The sequence below is a fragment of the Scyliorhinus torazame genome, chromosome 13 (genome assembly GCF_047496885.1).
Source record: "Scyliorhinus torazame isolate Kashiwa2021f chromosome 13, sScyTor2.1, whole genome shotgun sequence".
NCBI classification, from domain to species: domain Eukaryota; kingdom Metazoa; phylum Chordata; class Chondrichthyes; order Carcharhiniformes; family Scyliorhinidae; genus Scyliorhinus; species Scyliorhinus torazame.
In genome coordinates, this window is record NC_092719.1 from 204,481,159 (window position 1) to 204,497,279 (window position 16,121).

At 43.8% G+C, this 16,121-nt stretch overlaps 1 protein-coding gene and 1 non-coding gene across 7 annotated transcripts in view; both read left to right on the top strand.

Moving 5' to 3' along the window:
• Positions 1 to 16,121, top strand: part of camkva (CaM kinase-like vesicle-associated a) — a 175,461-nt gene that overhangs the window by 6,662 nt on the left and 152,678 nt on the right. For 2 of the 6 annotated variants that reach the window (XM_072472926.1, XM_072472930.1), the window contains exon 1: positions 5,791 to 5,809. The exons of the other annotated variants lie outside the window; for them this stretch is intronic. The gene's annotated coding sequence lies outside the window, so the exon portion shown is untranslated. Of the gene's footprint in view, positions 1 to 5,790; positions 5,810 to 16,121 lie in introns of those variants that run through there. 6 annotated transcript variants of the gene reach the window in all.
• Positions 2,078 to 2,150, top strand: trnaf-gaa (transfer RNA phenylalanine (anticodon GAA)). The gene has a single exon. It is a non-coding gene; the product is annotated as a tRNA-Phe (tRNA).

The following is a 16,121-nucleotide window of genomic DNA, read 5'->3' on the forward strand; positions in this document are numbered from 1 at the left end:
AATTAATGCTTTCTTTAAGAAAACATAATATATATATCCATTTTGTATGTCACACTGTTCTTTTGGGATTCTTCCTTGAAATTGCATTGTGAGGGGTCTTTGTCAAATAAAATTTTACACACAATTTGGCTTAAGGAAAGCGACACAATATAAATAGCAGAGAACGCTGATACCCTGCACAAAATGGCTTCCAGATTTGCTTATATAACAACTGTCACTAATTTTCAAATTAATTCATTGTGTGCGAAAATTGAAATACGTAGATAAGTTTCCACATGAGTGCAGATCGTTTAAAATCTATTTCCTTTTTTATATAATGCATTAATTTGCTATTTTAAAGGATTTCACTTCTAAATAGATTAAATCAAAAAATGTTGAGTTGCACTCCCAGCCCTTTGCTGCATTCCAGAATCTAACTATTGAGATAAACCCCTTACAGAGTCATATTGTCTCTATGGCAACCTCAAGGGTTTTCTTAGTTGTTGAGAGGACATAGAAGGTTTGATGTAAGAGTCAGACTCGTTCCAGAACAAGAAGACCGACGTTTCATCCAGAAGTCTGGCCTTATTTAACCATTCTCAGCCAGGGCAGCCATAATGGATGTTGACATTTGGCCTCAATGCTCTCTGGGTAAGGAGGGGCTGTGAGGCAGGGCTCCCGCTCTTAATCGCTGGCCGCTTGGAAGACATGCTCGTCTGAGGGTATCATGAGGATACATCATTGGGCTCAGTGGTGACGGCTTCTGTTGTAGAATACCTTCCCAACACTCACTTCCTATGTTCGCACTTGTAGAATAGCCACTTTCAAAAAGCACTGTCCAATGGGAGCCGAGGAAAAAGGAGAGAAAACTTTAACTCCTACCCGAGAAGCCAACACTGTTTTCTTGCGGACATTCGATCTGTCAAGAGAGACTTGTTTTTACATTTTGCCTTATCACATCTCAGAATCAACTCAAATCACTTTGCATATATGGAGCCTTGTACTGTGATTGTTGTAATTCAAGGTAATGTAGCAGCAATTTATCAAATAGATCCCAAAACAGCAGTGCGATGTGTGAAAGTGAATCTGCTGTTGGAGGTGTTAGTTGAGGGGACAGCATAGTGGTCAACGCTGCTACCTCACAGCGTTGTGGCTCCGGGTTCAATTCCTGCCTTGGGTAACTGTCTGGGTGGAGTTTGCCCTTTCTCCAGTATCTGCGTGGGTTTCCTCTGGATGCTCCGGTTTCCTCCCACAATCCAAAGATGTGCAGGATAGGTGAATTGGCCATGCTAAATTGCCCCTTAGTGTTCAAAGATGTGTGGATTAGGTGGGGTTACGGATAGGGCGTGGGAGTGGGCCTAGATAGGGTGCTCTTTCAGAGGGTCGGTGCAGACTTGATGGGCTGAATGGCCTCCTTCTGTACGGTATGGATTCCATGGACAGTAATGAGCAGAACATGTAAGAGGGGCAGCACAGTGATTAGCACTGTTGTGTCGCAGCACCAGAGACCCAGGTTCGATTCCTGCTTTGGTCACTGTCTGTGCGGAGTCTGCATGGGTTTCCTCCAGGTGCTCCAGTTTCCTCCCACAAGTCCCGAAAGACGTGCTTGTTCGGTGAATTGAACATTCTGAACTCTCCCCGTGTACCCAAACATGCACTGGAGAGTGGCGACAAGGGGATTTTCACAGCAACTTCATTGCAGTGTTAATGTTAGCCTACTTGTGACACTAATAAAGATCATTATTATTATGAATACTAGTCTTGCAGAATTATCTGTTAGGTGCAATATTATGAGGTGGAATCAGAGATTCTGTCAGGAGTGTTCTTTGAAAGTTGTAATTTACAAATATCCTGGAATGCCTGTTGAGATTATAAAGTGGGACAGAGGAGTAAATGATCTTCAGCAAATGCACATTTAAACTGGTGCTGAGCATAATGCTGCAAAACATCTTCCATTCTTTGATGTGAAAATCTCTCAATGTACGACATTCCCTGCTTTCTATAGAATGAGGGAAGAAAATGTGCCAAAATGATGATATCTTATTTCTCTGTTCCTTTGTTAAACTGAGCAAAATTTCAGTGAAATGTTTTAATACCAGCTGAAATAGCTCAGTTGGGAGAGCGTTAGACTGAAGATCTAAAGGTCCCTGGTTCAATCCCGGGTTTCGGCATCGCATCGGGTGCTGCATTTCCTTGCTATCTGTCAAGTCACCCAGCCTTTAGGGGCTGGCTTTTAAAGCAGCCAAGCAAGCAAGCAGCACGGTTCAATTCCCATACCAGCCTCCCTGAACAGGCGCCGGAATGTGGCGACTAGGGACTTTTCACAGTAACTTCATTGAAGCCTACTTGTGACAATAAGCAATTTTCATTTTCTTTTTCATTTCATTAATATTCAGGTTGTCATATGTATAGTGCCGAAACAGAATCTGAGCCTTATCATTTGTTTTAATAATGACAGTGAATACTGATTCTGCGTATACTGCCGCTCCTGTGTCTAACTCCTTCGTTTACAACAAAAATGCACCAACCTATCTGGTGTCAAACCCAGCTGGCTTACGACAGTCTAAATCATATCTGCCATATACGGACAGCACTTTGCATTTTATTATCTGAGTACCTCTTTACAGCTTAATACTCCATGGGGCAGACTGTGAAATTCTGACACTGAAACTAAAAATGCAAAGAAGATTTAAACTTTTGTGCACAGATCTTGTTCACAGTAAACCCTCAGCCTCTCCAAGATCGCTTTGTCAATCCGTATCCAGCAATTATTAGTGGGCATTATGAGAGGATGCACACTGAGAATTATTGACTTAATTAGGCCATTTGTGTAATGAACTGGATTTCTCCTTTATTGCGTTATTGACTGTTTGCTCAATACGTATAAAATACTCAAGAGTTTGATCTTCCTCTTAACCGTTGATGCTGTGCGGGCTTTCACAATTGTCAATGCTATATCAAACAGCGTGATTCTCAAAGCAACCTTGAGTTTTGTGAGAGTGAATCTTCTGCTTTTGTTAGTTGAGGAGGCAACGATGGGCGGAACATGCGAGAGGTCTGCAGTGTCATGATATGCAAACATGCAACCAATGAACACTCAGAATAGGACACGACCGATGGGCAGTCAGGACACTCAGAGGTGGCATCACCACAAGAGGGCATGACATAAACACTATAAAAGGGATGAGGCACTCACACCCTGCCTCTTTCCACACACAGACATCTAGAGAGTTAGACAGGGTTGATCAGCAGCATCACACCCCAGCACGTGGCTTAGAGCAGGCTGCTACAGTTAGACTGAGTTACTACAGTTAGATTAGCAGAGAGTCGAACTCATTTGAGAACTGTGTTAATAGTTCAATAAACACGTTGAACTCATTTCAGAGTCTGGAGCATCCTTTAGTTAAGACTGCATCAAGTAGCAGCCTGTGTTATCCGAAGCAGCATAACACAACATGCAGAACCACCTGTTAGGAATCAGAGATCTTTGTTAGAAATATTCTTTGAAAATTGTAATCTTTTTACAAGTATCCTGGGTTGCCTGTTGAGATTATAAAGAGAAGTAAATGGACTTCAGCAAATGCACAGCTAAACTGGTGGTGCGCACTATAGCTGATTGAAAGCGAATTTGAAAAGAGCATTGCAGTCCGGAACTCAGGGGCTTATGTGGTGATGCAATCCAATGTTTCAACTTGCAGTATAACTTCAAGCTTGAGAATCTTGCTTCTCCGGGCAGCAAGCTATGTAGCTTAAACTGATCCACGACATTCTTCGAGCTAGTCTTCATCAAGGACATAGGAATATAGAATCTATATTCCTATATTATCAAGAATATGCTTGATAAAAATGTCCCAAGATCCATCTATTTCGCCTTCCGCCATCTTGCTTCATGGTAGCCGCGTGATGCAATGGTGACTGATTAACCGCAGCAGTAAACATCTGTCAATCAGCCAGTGACAGAATTACATGAAGAAAGCCTAGTGTGGAGGACTTTGGGAGGTCAAGGGAGAACTCACGATGTGAAGAACTAGCTGCCCCTCAGTCATTTATTGCCTTTAGTTGGTTGAAGGCTGGATTTGTACCCTCAGGAACAGGAAGGCCCGCCTCAGAGAGCTGTCAGCCTGTTCGAGGCCACCAGCTCTCTGCTGTACTCCTGGGGAAATGCTTTGGAAAGCAGAAGCACAAAGGGACTTGGGAGTCCTTGTTCACAATTCTCTTAAGATTAATGTGCAGGTTCAGTCAGCGGTTAAGAAGGCAAATGCAATGTTCGCATTTATGTCAAGAGGGCTAGAATACAAGACCAGGGATGTACTTCTGAGGCTGCATAAGGCTCTGGTCAGACCCCATTTGGAGTATTGTGAGCAATTATGGGCCCCATATCTAAGGAAAGATGTGCTGGCCTTGGAAAGGGTCCAGAGGAGGTTCACAAGAATGATTCCTGGAATGAAGAACTTGTCATATGAGGAACGGTTGAGGACTCTGTGTCTGTACTCGTTGGAGTTTCGAAGGATGAGAGGGAATCTTATTGAAATGTACGAGATACTGCGAGGCCTGGAACCAGTGGACATGGAGAGGATGTTTCCACTTGTAGGAAAAACTAGAACCAGAGGTCACCATCTCAGATTAAAGGGACGATCCTTTAAAACAGAGATGAGGAGGAACCTTTTCAGCCAGAGGGTGGTGAATCTGTGGAACTCTTGGCCGCAGAAGGCTGTGGAGGCCAATTCACTGAGTGTCTTTACGACAAAGATAGATATGTTCTTGATTAATAAGGGGATCAGGGGTTATGGGAGGAAGGCAGGAGAATGGGGATGAGAAAATATCAGCCATGATTGAATGGCGGAGCAGACTCGATGGGCCAAGTGGCCTAATTCTGCTCCTACGTCTTATGGTAATACTAGCGCCCATGGGAGCAGTAGTCACTGGCGGTACTGCACTCGCCTGATGAGGTAGTGTGTGGTGATGGATTGGAACCTTCCTAAGTGTTTGGCGGTCAACAAGAGGCGGCGGGGAGCAAGGCTTGAGAAACCATAGAGGGCGGGAAATCTCACCTTGGAGGTGCCCATTGATGGGCACTGGGAGCCATTTAGGCCGCCCCCTCCCACCACCACACCAACCTCTGCACAAGAAAACCTGCTGAGCAGGCCGCTTGTTGCAAGCTTCTACCAGGGCTGGTTTAATCACCTTAAAATCCCACTTGAGGGCCTCAATTTGCCCAGTGGCAGGTGGGCTGCCCAACACCACCCCTGATGAAGGGAAAATGGTGTGGGCAGGGGCAGGCAGATAGGTGGCAGGCAGGCCACCCACTGGATTTGAGGGGGTTTCCCTCACCAACAAACCTGCCAGTGGGGGAGCATTAACTTCAGTCCTTTGGATCACAAGTTACCTTTTCCTTCCCAAACATGCCTCACTTCTCGCGTGCCATGGCTCAAATTACTCCCATGCTAAACCCCAAGCTGCAACTTTCTGAAAGAAGGCTTGGAGCAAGCATTAATAATCCAATTATAAAATACAAACTCAACAACTTTCAGTGAATTACTCAGTGAATGTAAACTTCTGACCTGAACCGACATTGTCTGGAAGAGTTCAGTTTCAATTTTTTTTACCGGAAGGAACTTAGAAGTTCTTCCTTCGTCTCCAGTGTATGTGCGAGAGGAATAGCTTGTCAGTGATAAATAGGTCTGTATAACTGCACTGACAAGTAAATCATTTCACATGTTCCACCTAGTACTGTCAGCAGTGTAAAATGTAACCCCTTTCTCTTTTATTCAGTCACGGGACGTAAACATCACCGGCAGAGTCAGCGTTTATGGCCTTTGAAAAGCCAGTGGTGAGCGGCCTTCTTGAATACAATGAGTGGTTTTCTACCCAATAGGAAAAAAGCAGTTTGGACCAGTGTGACGGTTGGAAGATGCTAGGAAAATTGGATTAGAAAAGTATCAGGCTGTTTAAGGATTAAAAGCCTGGGGTTGGAATTTACTTTATTGCAATGGTCATGTTCTTTAAAAAGCAGAGTTCCGTTCTGCAGGGCTTGAGTAGTTTTGGCAGCCAGCATGTGAAATTGACCAAGGAATGTGTTTTTCAGTCTGGGTTAATGCCTAGTGGTTTGCCTGGTGAAGTTCCTGGGGAGTTTGGTTTTGCAGTCTGAGAGAATTTGTTTTTCTGGCTTGGGGAGATGACATCATGGCCGGGAGGAGCCAATGAATGCGGAGAGACATTTTGAGACGCTGTGGAAGAGGACAGTTTTGAAGAAAGCTGCGGAGAGGGACATGACTTTGGGGAAAAGGCTTTTGGAAGTGAAGTCTTCTCTGGCAACCTGGTTTTTTAGACCACCAATAAAGGTAGTTTTCTTTCCCAATAGGATAAGAGTAATAATATTTTAAAAGCAGAGCATTATTGTCTGAAGACAAGGAAAAGGCTGAAATAGCCTCGTTGAAGCAGCTATTTGAAGATATTCAGCCAGAGTCTGAAGGGATTCTAACAAGAGCCAGAATCTGTTCGGTAGCGCAAATATTACGCTATGCAATGTTAATTTTAAATTGGATTGAGGGCTGTATGTTTATTTTCTTGTTGTCTAATCGGAAATGGTATAGTTGTGTTAAACTGTTCTTTTTCAGGTGTGAAGTTAAAAGTTTAATATTGTATTTATAATAAAGGTTTTGTTTTAGAAATACCAAAGCCTTATTTTCTTCATGCAATCACTCCTGGAGTGAATCATTCTTTCTGCACAGTCTTAAAATAAACTAAAATATTGGGGTTTCGGTCCAGTATCCTCGCCACTGTTGGGGTCCAGTCGGGAATCGTAATACCAGTATCCTTACTTACCAGTTTTCACTGATTTTCCTTCTGAATAGGCTCTTTCATGGGGCAGTTAAGAATCAACGATAGGACCACAGCATCCCTACAGTGAGAAGATGGCCTTTCAGCCCATCGAGTCTACACCGACTCTTTGAAAGAGCACCATAGCCAGGCCCACTCCTCCCCTACCCTATCCCTGTAACCCCACCTAACCTTCACATCCCTGGACACTAAGGGGCAATTATTTACCATGGCTAACCCACCTAATCTGCACATCATTGGACTGTGGGAGGAAATTGGAGCACCCGGAGGAAACCCACGCAGACACGGGGAGAAAGTGCAAACTCCACAAAGACAGTCACCCAAGGTTGGAATTTAACCTGGGTCCCTGGTGCTGTGAGGCAGCAAGGCTAACCACTGTGCCACCCACATTGTATTGGATCTGCAGCCACATGTAGGCCAGACCAGATAAAGGATGGCAGATTTCCTTCCCTAAACGACATTAATGAACCAGATGGATTTAAACACAAATCCGGTCACCATTACTGATTTCAATTAATTGAATTAAAATTGTCAGCTGCCATGATGCGACTTGAGTTCATGTCCCCTTAGTCTAGGCCTCTGGATTACTAGCACAGTAAGATAACACTGCCAGAGGGAGAAGCAAAAATAATCCAAATGGTTTATCATATATATAGGATTTACATTCCCTTATAATCTGCTGAAGACTTGCAAGACCTTTTAACCTCTTTCAGTGCTGTCCTACGTTTATTCCAGAGTCTTGTAAGGGATTAGAGCCCTACCCAAAACCAATAAAGTTGAGTGAATATTGCTGAATAAAGACATATTGCAGAAGCTTTTTGTCTTGTACTCATCAGATCAATTTGCAATAATACCAAATGTAAAAGAAACAACAATTTATAGTACATGAGAAGAGAGTGCTGATTGGTTGGCAAGTGGACTCTGATTGGTAGAGGTGTTGCCATGGAAAATACACCAGTTAACTGATGACTGACAATTAACTGCCAAGCTTTGTTTAAATCCAAACCAGGCAGGTTGATTCTGATTGGTCATTGCATTTCCCTGGAGAATGAACCAGAAAATGGGTATTGCCCCTTTTGCATCGCTGAAACGGGTGCAATATGTCTACATGTTCTTTCTGTCTGCAAGTGCAAGACGGAAAACTTCGACAACGTATCTTTTTTCAGCAATACTCAGGTTCTGTACTACCAAATGACTAAGAGTTGGATGACATCAAAAAGGCCATATAAAGAAATAACCTACGCTTATTAAGCATTTTACACTAGTGCAGGATAACCCAAAGTGCTTTACAGTTAATTAAATACTTTGCGAACTGTAATCATTGGTGTAATGTAGGAAATTATGAAAGCCAATTTGCACACAACAAACAAATTGGTGGTAATGACCAGATGATCAAACTTGTTGGTTGAGGGATGAATGTTGGCCATGAAACCAGGGAGAACTGCCCTACTTTTCTTCCCATAGTACAATAGGATCTTCTTATATTCTTTCATGGGACATGGGTGTCGATGGCTCGGGCAGGGTTTGTTGCCCATCCTTAATAGCCCTTGAGAATTACCTCTGCCTGAGATGGCAGACGGAACCTTGGTTTTCCTATCATCTGGAAAAAAAATGTACCTTCAACAGTGCAGCACTATTTTAGTGTTGAACCAGAATATAAGCCTGGATTCTGTACTAAAGGGGGCCTGAATTCACAATCAGACTCCAGAATACAAAGGCTGGCACATTGCAAGCAGTCATATACAAAACTGATTTATTGCTGCAATCATATTCAATGAGTAACAGTAATGTGGGTAGAGCACTTTAATGCTGCTCTCGTGGTTTGACATCCTTTGATCTTCTGACTCAAGGAAACATTTAACGCTTAATTATTTTTGCATGGGTCTATTGGTTGTATGTCCATTACACAAAAAATATTCCAACTTAGCAGCATTTTAATATAACCTGCGAGGACCTGGGTAGCACAATTGGTTGAATAAAGTGTTTTCATTCCTGAATTAATCCTTCAGTCCAGTTGGATTGGGAAGATGAGATTCAGTTCTCCTCTCTGGGGAACTCGATGCGAGATTCTGTTGCACTTTGCAACATGGAAGGTGCAAAGGGGCTTATGATTTAGGACTAAGTTGACTCACCAAGTCTAGAAATCTGAGGCGGGGAATTAAAGAAACAAAAGGGATGTTTTGTTGAGTTTGCAGGCTAGGCACATTAGTGAAGCGTTCATGGAGTTCAATTTTACACCTAAACCATACTATGCTGATGTGAGAGTGCTAATATTAATACAGAATGCAAAAAGTTGGGAAAATGCTTTGTCTATCGTGCTGATGATGATTTTTTAATATAATTAACAAACTCTGCAATCCAGCTCTGATTATCTTCTAATTGTAGCCAAACTGTTGTCTCCATAACCTTTTGTAAGTAGCTATTCTTAGTGAAGCAATGTAATACTATTACTCATCATATCAGCACTTAACTTACTGTCAGGTACAGGACAAGACAAGAATGACAATATGCATATGAATTCTTCTTGGAGATCTATGACAGATCTCGGGGGAATACGATTGACTACAGATCTATTCCCTTTTTAAATTATTACAGCAAGCTGTCATTATTAAGTTTCATAGAAATCAGCAGGTGGTGTAATATTGTGATCAGCAATAAGTCTGTTCCATTAATCTTCAAGATTTTGAGCTGAATGGGATCTAAAATTGAAATATAAGCCCTCTTAACCATTTTGTTAACAGCTTTACTCAGTGCTAACACTCGAGCTTCTGTGTGAGGAGGCAATGACTCACGTCCCTTTCTAAGACTTGAACGCACATTACAAGTTGGCAGTACAGTGCAGTATGGGCTGCGTGCTGTCAGATGGTTTCTTTCAGACGGAATATTCAACCAAAACTCTGTCTGACTATTCAAGTGGATCTTATGATGCTATTCGAAGAAGAGCAAAGGAGTTCGTCCAGTGCCTCGTACCATCTGACAAACATCCAATCTCTAGGTACCCCTTCCACCTGTTATACGCCTGATAGTCAGTTGGTGAGGGAAAAGAGCAGAGCCAGTCTTTAATTGGAATATTACAAGTACATACAAGTACAAAAGGGATTGCAGCATGTTTCTATTAAAGGGATCAAGGGGTAGAGAGAGAAAGCGGGAGTGGGATACTGAATTTGCATGATCAGCCAGGATCATATTGAATGGTGGCGCAGGCTCGAAGGGCCGAATGGCCTACTCCTGCACCAATTTTCCAATGTTTCTATAACATCTCGTGAAGGGACCTGTGCCATGTGATCCAGTTTTAGTTGTACTTTTGCTTTCAGCAAAGCACACACGCACAGCTCAGCCGCGGGTGTCTTCAAGCTTTCCACCCATGTATATCTGTTCACATGTACCTTGAATCATTAAATTAACCCACAACGGGTTTGCCCAATCCATTATGAAAGATTGGTACATTTCTATCATTACAATGCACACAACATATATCTCCTGATTCTACTCTACTCTGTGTAAGTGTCTCTTTATACGTGCTCAAGTAACCATTCAACCAATGCCCCCACCTCTATGAACTTAACCTCAATTGATACAATTAACATGATTAATAGCTTGTTTTTATTCTAAGTTCACTTTTATAATGGCCCGTTCTGCCACCTATTATGTTGTAAAGGAAATCTGACACTGGCAGAAATGGACAGCAGGTCAGTTGGTGTACGTGGAGAGATAAAGCCAATTATAGAATTTACAGTGCAGGAGGAGGCCATTCGGCCCATCGTGTCTGCACCGGCCCTTGGAAAGAGCACCCTACTTAAACCCATGCCTCCACCCCCATCCCCGCAAACCAGTAACCCCACCTAACCTTTTGGACACTAAGGGGCAGTTTGGCGTGGCCAATCCACCTAACCTGCACATCTTTGGACTGTGGGAGGAAACCGGAGCACCCGGAGGAAACCCACGCAGACACGGGGAGGAAGTGCAAACTCCACACAGTCACCCCGGGCTGGAATTGAACCCGGGTCCCTGGAGCTGTGAGGCAGCAGTGCTAACCACCATGCCACCCTATGAAGTTCAGGTGCCAACGAAATGGTAGACAACTCAAATGGCACAATATACCTATTCTTTCTCGTGACAGGTACCTCCATAACTGGGTTTTTCAAAGTGCGGATCTCGACTCACGGGTGGGTCGCGGGTGGGTGTCAGAAGAGTCCCGTAACTAAGGTATTCCCGCCACAATCTAAAATAGCTTTGCCACGGATGGATTTTGTATTCTTAATATTGGAATATCTTATCCCCCTGTGCTTCATTTCTCATAGGGCAAGCATTATTTCCACCAGCATTTGCCCAGCAGATAACAAAGCAATTCCGGCTTTCACACCAATTTGTAACAAAATGCCGAAGTTTCCCCCAAGACAATGCTGGGGTATTACGATGCATGGTTGTTCCAACCACGGATACTAATATAAACACAAACGATACTGCACCCCCATAGCTAGTCTGCTATTTATAATCATTCCCATATAAAGCACATTATAATTTTTAAGTATTTGTAATGTTAAGCGGTGGCTATATTTGGGGAAGTAGACAAGGAATCTGTTCAAGTCACTGACTTTTCGTCAACTAGCTGCAGGTTTAAATGACTATTCCTCCACTAGGAACATGGGGAAAATGTAAATGAACAATCCCGGCCATGTGTGGAGTTTGCACTTTCTCCGTGGGCTTCCTCCGGGTGCTCCGGTTTCCTCCCACAGTCCAAAGATGTGCAGGTTAGATGAATTGGCCAGTCTAAGTTGTCACTTAGTCTCCAAAGGTTAGGTGGGGTTATGGGAATTGAGTAGGCAATTGGGCATGGGTGGGGTGCTCTTTTGGAGGGTCGGTTGAATCCACAGTCTGAGGATTCAGGGTAAATCATTTCGGACAGAGATGAGGAGACATTTCTTCACCCAAAGAGTGGTGAACCTGTGGAATTCATTAGCACAGGAAGTAGTTGATGCTAAATCATTGAATACATTCACGAGGCGGCTAGATGTAGCACTTGGGAAGAATGGGATCAAAGGCTTTGGGGAGAAAGCAGAATTATGTTATTGAGTTGGATGGTCAGCCATGATCATGATGAATGGCGGAGCAGACTCGAAGGACCAAAAGGCCTCCTCCTGCTCCTATCTTCTATGCATCTATGTATAGATTCAATGGACCGAATAGCCTCGTTCTGCACTGTAGGGATACTATGATATCTGTGCTATGCTCTCCGCCGAACTGAATTTCCACATCCCTGGACATTAGGCAAGGCAGAAGAGCACACAATGTTTTGTGAAATATTGCCATTTGGGACGGGTAAAATGGAAACGGAAAAGTCTCCAGTTTTATGAGGCTTGAGAAGAGCTTTGGGCAATGGAACCAAAGGAGAATGAAGTTTGAACAGCTGACTGGTCAGAGTCAGTCAAGGCACCATTCCCATCTGAACTGACTGGAGAAATTGACTGAAGTTCGTAACTGACCGGACTTTAGTTGCTGCACATGAGGAAATAAAGCATAATGTTGGCTTCAGGACAATTTGCATATCTGGAAATGGAAAGGCCAATAAAAGGTTGGAATGCTGAAGGCTGGTGGTTAGTTATTCATGGTGGCATAGATGTTTTGTGGAATGGAGTAGATCAGACTGTTCCTATGTAACTACCATTAATGTCCCATGCTTTATTCTGGTTTTAGTAGTGATTGCCGTCTGTGCGGCACATTCGCCTGTTAGCTTGGTGCTTCAGCCACATCCAAGAACGGCGTAATTTGCAAACTTTAATGCTTCGTCCCACGCAATTTAGTTTGTACCTTCACCTCTGTTGTTAACTAGTGAGCTCCCATCACGTAGCTTGATAGTATTCGTGACAAGTACAGAATATCGGCATATGCCATGATTGATACTGAAGCTGAAACTATTTCCACAGACACACTCCAAATAGAGCATCAGCAGTGGGTCTCTGTTGAAATTGACGAGCAGATCCATTTTAAGCACATGGCTCCATTCTCAGTTTCTCTACACCTTCTTTAAAAATTCATTTACGGTATGTGGGCGTTGCTGGTTAGGCCGGCATTTATTGCCCATCCTAGTTGCCCTTCAGACGGTGGTGGTGGTGAGTTGTTTTCTAGAACCGCTGCAATCCTTGAGGTGTAGGTAAACCAACAGTGCTGTTAGGGAGGGAGTTCCAGGATGTTGCCCAAGTGACAGTGAAGGAACGGTGATATATTTCCAAGTCAGGGTGGCGAGTGACTTGGAGGGGAACCTCCAGGTGGTGGGGTTCCCAGGTATCTGCTGCTCTTGTCCTTCTAGATGGTAGTAGTCATGGGTTTGGAAGGTTTGGTGCTGTCTGAGGAACCTTGGTGAGTTGCTACAGTGCATCTTGTAGATGGTACACACGCTGCCACTGTTCGTCGGTGGTGGAAGGTTTGAATGTTTGTGGAAGGAGGAGCAATCAAGCGGGCTGCTTTGTCCTGGATGGTGTTGAGCTTCTTGAGTGTTGTTGGAGCTGCACTCATCCAGGCAAGTGGAGAGTGTTCCATTACACTCCTGACTTGTAGATGGTGGACAGTCTTTGGTGGTCAGGAGGTGAGTTACACGCCGTAGGATTCCTAGCCTTTGACCTACTCTGGTAGCCATGGCAATAATATGGCTGGTCCAGTCCAGTTTCTGACCAATGGTAGCCCCCAGGATGTTGATTGTGGGGGATTCAGCGGTGGTAATGTCATTGAATGTCAAGGGGCAGTAGTTGGATCCTCTATTGTAGGAGATGGTCATTGCCTGGCACTTCTGTGGTGCGAATGTGGCTTGCCACTTGTCAGCCCAAGCCTGGACATTGTCCAGGGCGTGCTACATTTGGGCATGTACTGGTTCATTATCTGAGGAGTCGCAAATGGTGCTGAACACTGTGCAGACATCCGCAAACATCCCCACTTCTTATCTTATGATGGAAGGGATGTCATTGATGATGCAGCTGAAGATGGTTGGGCCCAGGGCATTACTCTGAGGAATATCTAAAGTGATGTCCTGGAGCTGAGATGATTGATCTCCAACCACCACAAACATCTTCCTTTGTGCCAAGTATGACTCCAACCAATGGAGTCAGTGAGCAGGTTATTGCTGAATAAGTGCCGTTTGATAGCACTGTTGACAACTCCTTTCACCACTTTGCTGATGATGGACAGTAGACTGGCAGGGCGGTAATTGGCTGGTTTGGATTTTTCCTGTTCCTTGTGTACGGGACACACCTGGGCAATTTTCCACATTGCCGGGTAGATGCCAGTGTTGTAGCTGTACTGGAAAAGCTTAGCTAGGGGTGCGGCAAATTCTGGTGCACAAGTCTTCAGTACTATTTCCGGGATATTGTCAAGGTCCATAGCCTTTGCAGCATCCAGTGCCTTCAGCTGCTTCTTGATATCAATCGGCACAACATTGAGGGCCGAAGGGCCTGTTCTGTGCTGTACTGTTCTATGTTCTATATCACATGCTTCCACTATGCACCCACTTCTGCTGGGTCTGTCCTGCCGGTGAGACAGGACATACCCAGGAATGGTGATAGTGGTGTCTGGGATATTGACTGTGAGTATGACTATGTCAGACTGTTGCTTATCTAGTCTGTAAGATAGCTCTCCCAACTTTGACACAAGCCTCAGATGTTAGTGAGGAGGACTTTGCAGGGTCAGCAGGGCTGGGTTTGGCATTGTTGTTTCCGCTGCCTGTTTCGATGCTGAATGGTCCATCCAGTTTCATTCCTTTTTTGTGTTTTCGTAGCAGTTGAATACAATTGAGTGGCTTGCTTAGGACATTTCAGAGGACATTTAAGAGGCAGAGTCATGTCTTGAGTCATATGTAGGCCAGACCAGGTAAGGATGGCAGATTTCCTTCCCGAAAGGACATTAGAGAACCAGATGGGGTTTTACGACAACCGACTATGGTTTCAAGGTCATGATTAGACTTTTAATTCAGGATATTTTATTGAGTTTAAATTCCATTACCTGCCATGGTGGGATTCAAACCTACTTATTATCCTGGGTCTCTGGATTACTAGTCCAGCGCGTTATGGGTCCGGGTTTACAGAACCCCAAAGTGTTTCATGGAGTTCAACCAACCCACAACTTCTAATAGATTGTGATGTGGGAAGCACACTGCGTACTCTCCAGGTGTGATACAGCAGAAGTGGACAAGTGGTTTTTAAAACAAAACAATGCTTATTCTATGAACTCAAGTAAACCCTTTAAAAACAAACATTGAATATCTTAACACCCATTACTTCAAAGATAACCCCAAAAGACTACAACACTAAATAGTCCTTCAAACTGTTCCTTTAAACGTCCAAAAGACTTCAAACCTTCAAAAATAAGAACACATTAGGTTGCATTCAATATATTTATAGTCTTTGGATTGCAGAAATCAACAGACCAACTCTGTGTTTCTTCCTGCAGCTAACAGCAAAAACATACAGACACTTCAAACTGAAACTCAAAAAAGCAGAAGTGAGCTCAGCTCACCCCACCCTCTGACATCACTTCAGTAATATGATCAGCTCCATTACTTAAAGGTACATTGCTTAAACATCCATTTCTTAAAGGTACTCTCACATGACAAGCGGCAATACCACTGTGCCACCGCCTCCCCTGTTGACACTTGATTCAATGGCGGCCCTTGCTTGACATGGTTACATTCCCAACACAATGGCGATTTCCAACACCTGGCCACGAGGAAATTAAAAGCTGACCAGCCTGACTGTTGTGGATATTTAGGAGAACCGGTCATTAGTGACAGATTGATTCAACACGGGAATCACTGTGAAGAAGTATCACTAAAATGGTTCGTAGTGTTGAAATGTATCTTAACAAATTGAGTGGAACGCAGGATTATCACCCCCCACAAAAAACCTGTCTTTATCTTACGAATAATTGAGAGGTATTGTAAACAATGTAGGCAGGAATCCAGCCAGCGAGGAGCAACCTCAACAAATTGTCAACGATTCCGTCCAGACTTCTGCTGTTACCTTGTGTTATGGCCTGAAGAGGGGGGTGGCCAGAATCCTGATATTCAATGGAAGGGTGCAGGCAGGAAATGAAACAAAGCTGGGTAGGCAGGCCAGAAGACACGAGACCTGATTGGAGTGAGGTTGTGAGGACCAAGCAGGCTCACCTGTCACATTAAAGGTAAGCGAACGAGTCCCGAAGGTTGGCCGGGGTCTGTCCCGAAGCTCGGCCAGTTGGCAAAAGTGAGTCCCAGCAAAAGAATGTGAAATAAAATGAAATGAAAATCACTTATTGTCACAAGTAGGCTGCAAATGAAG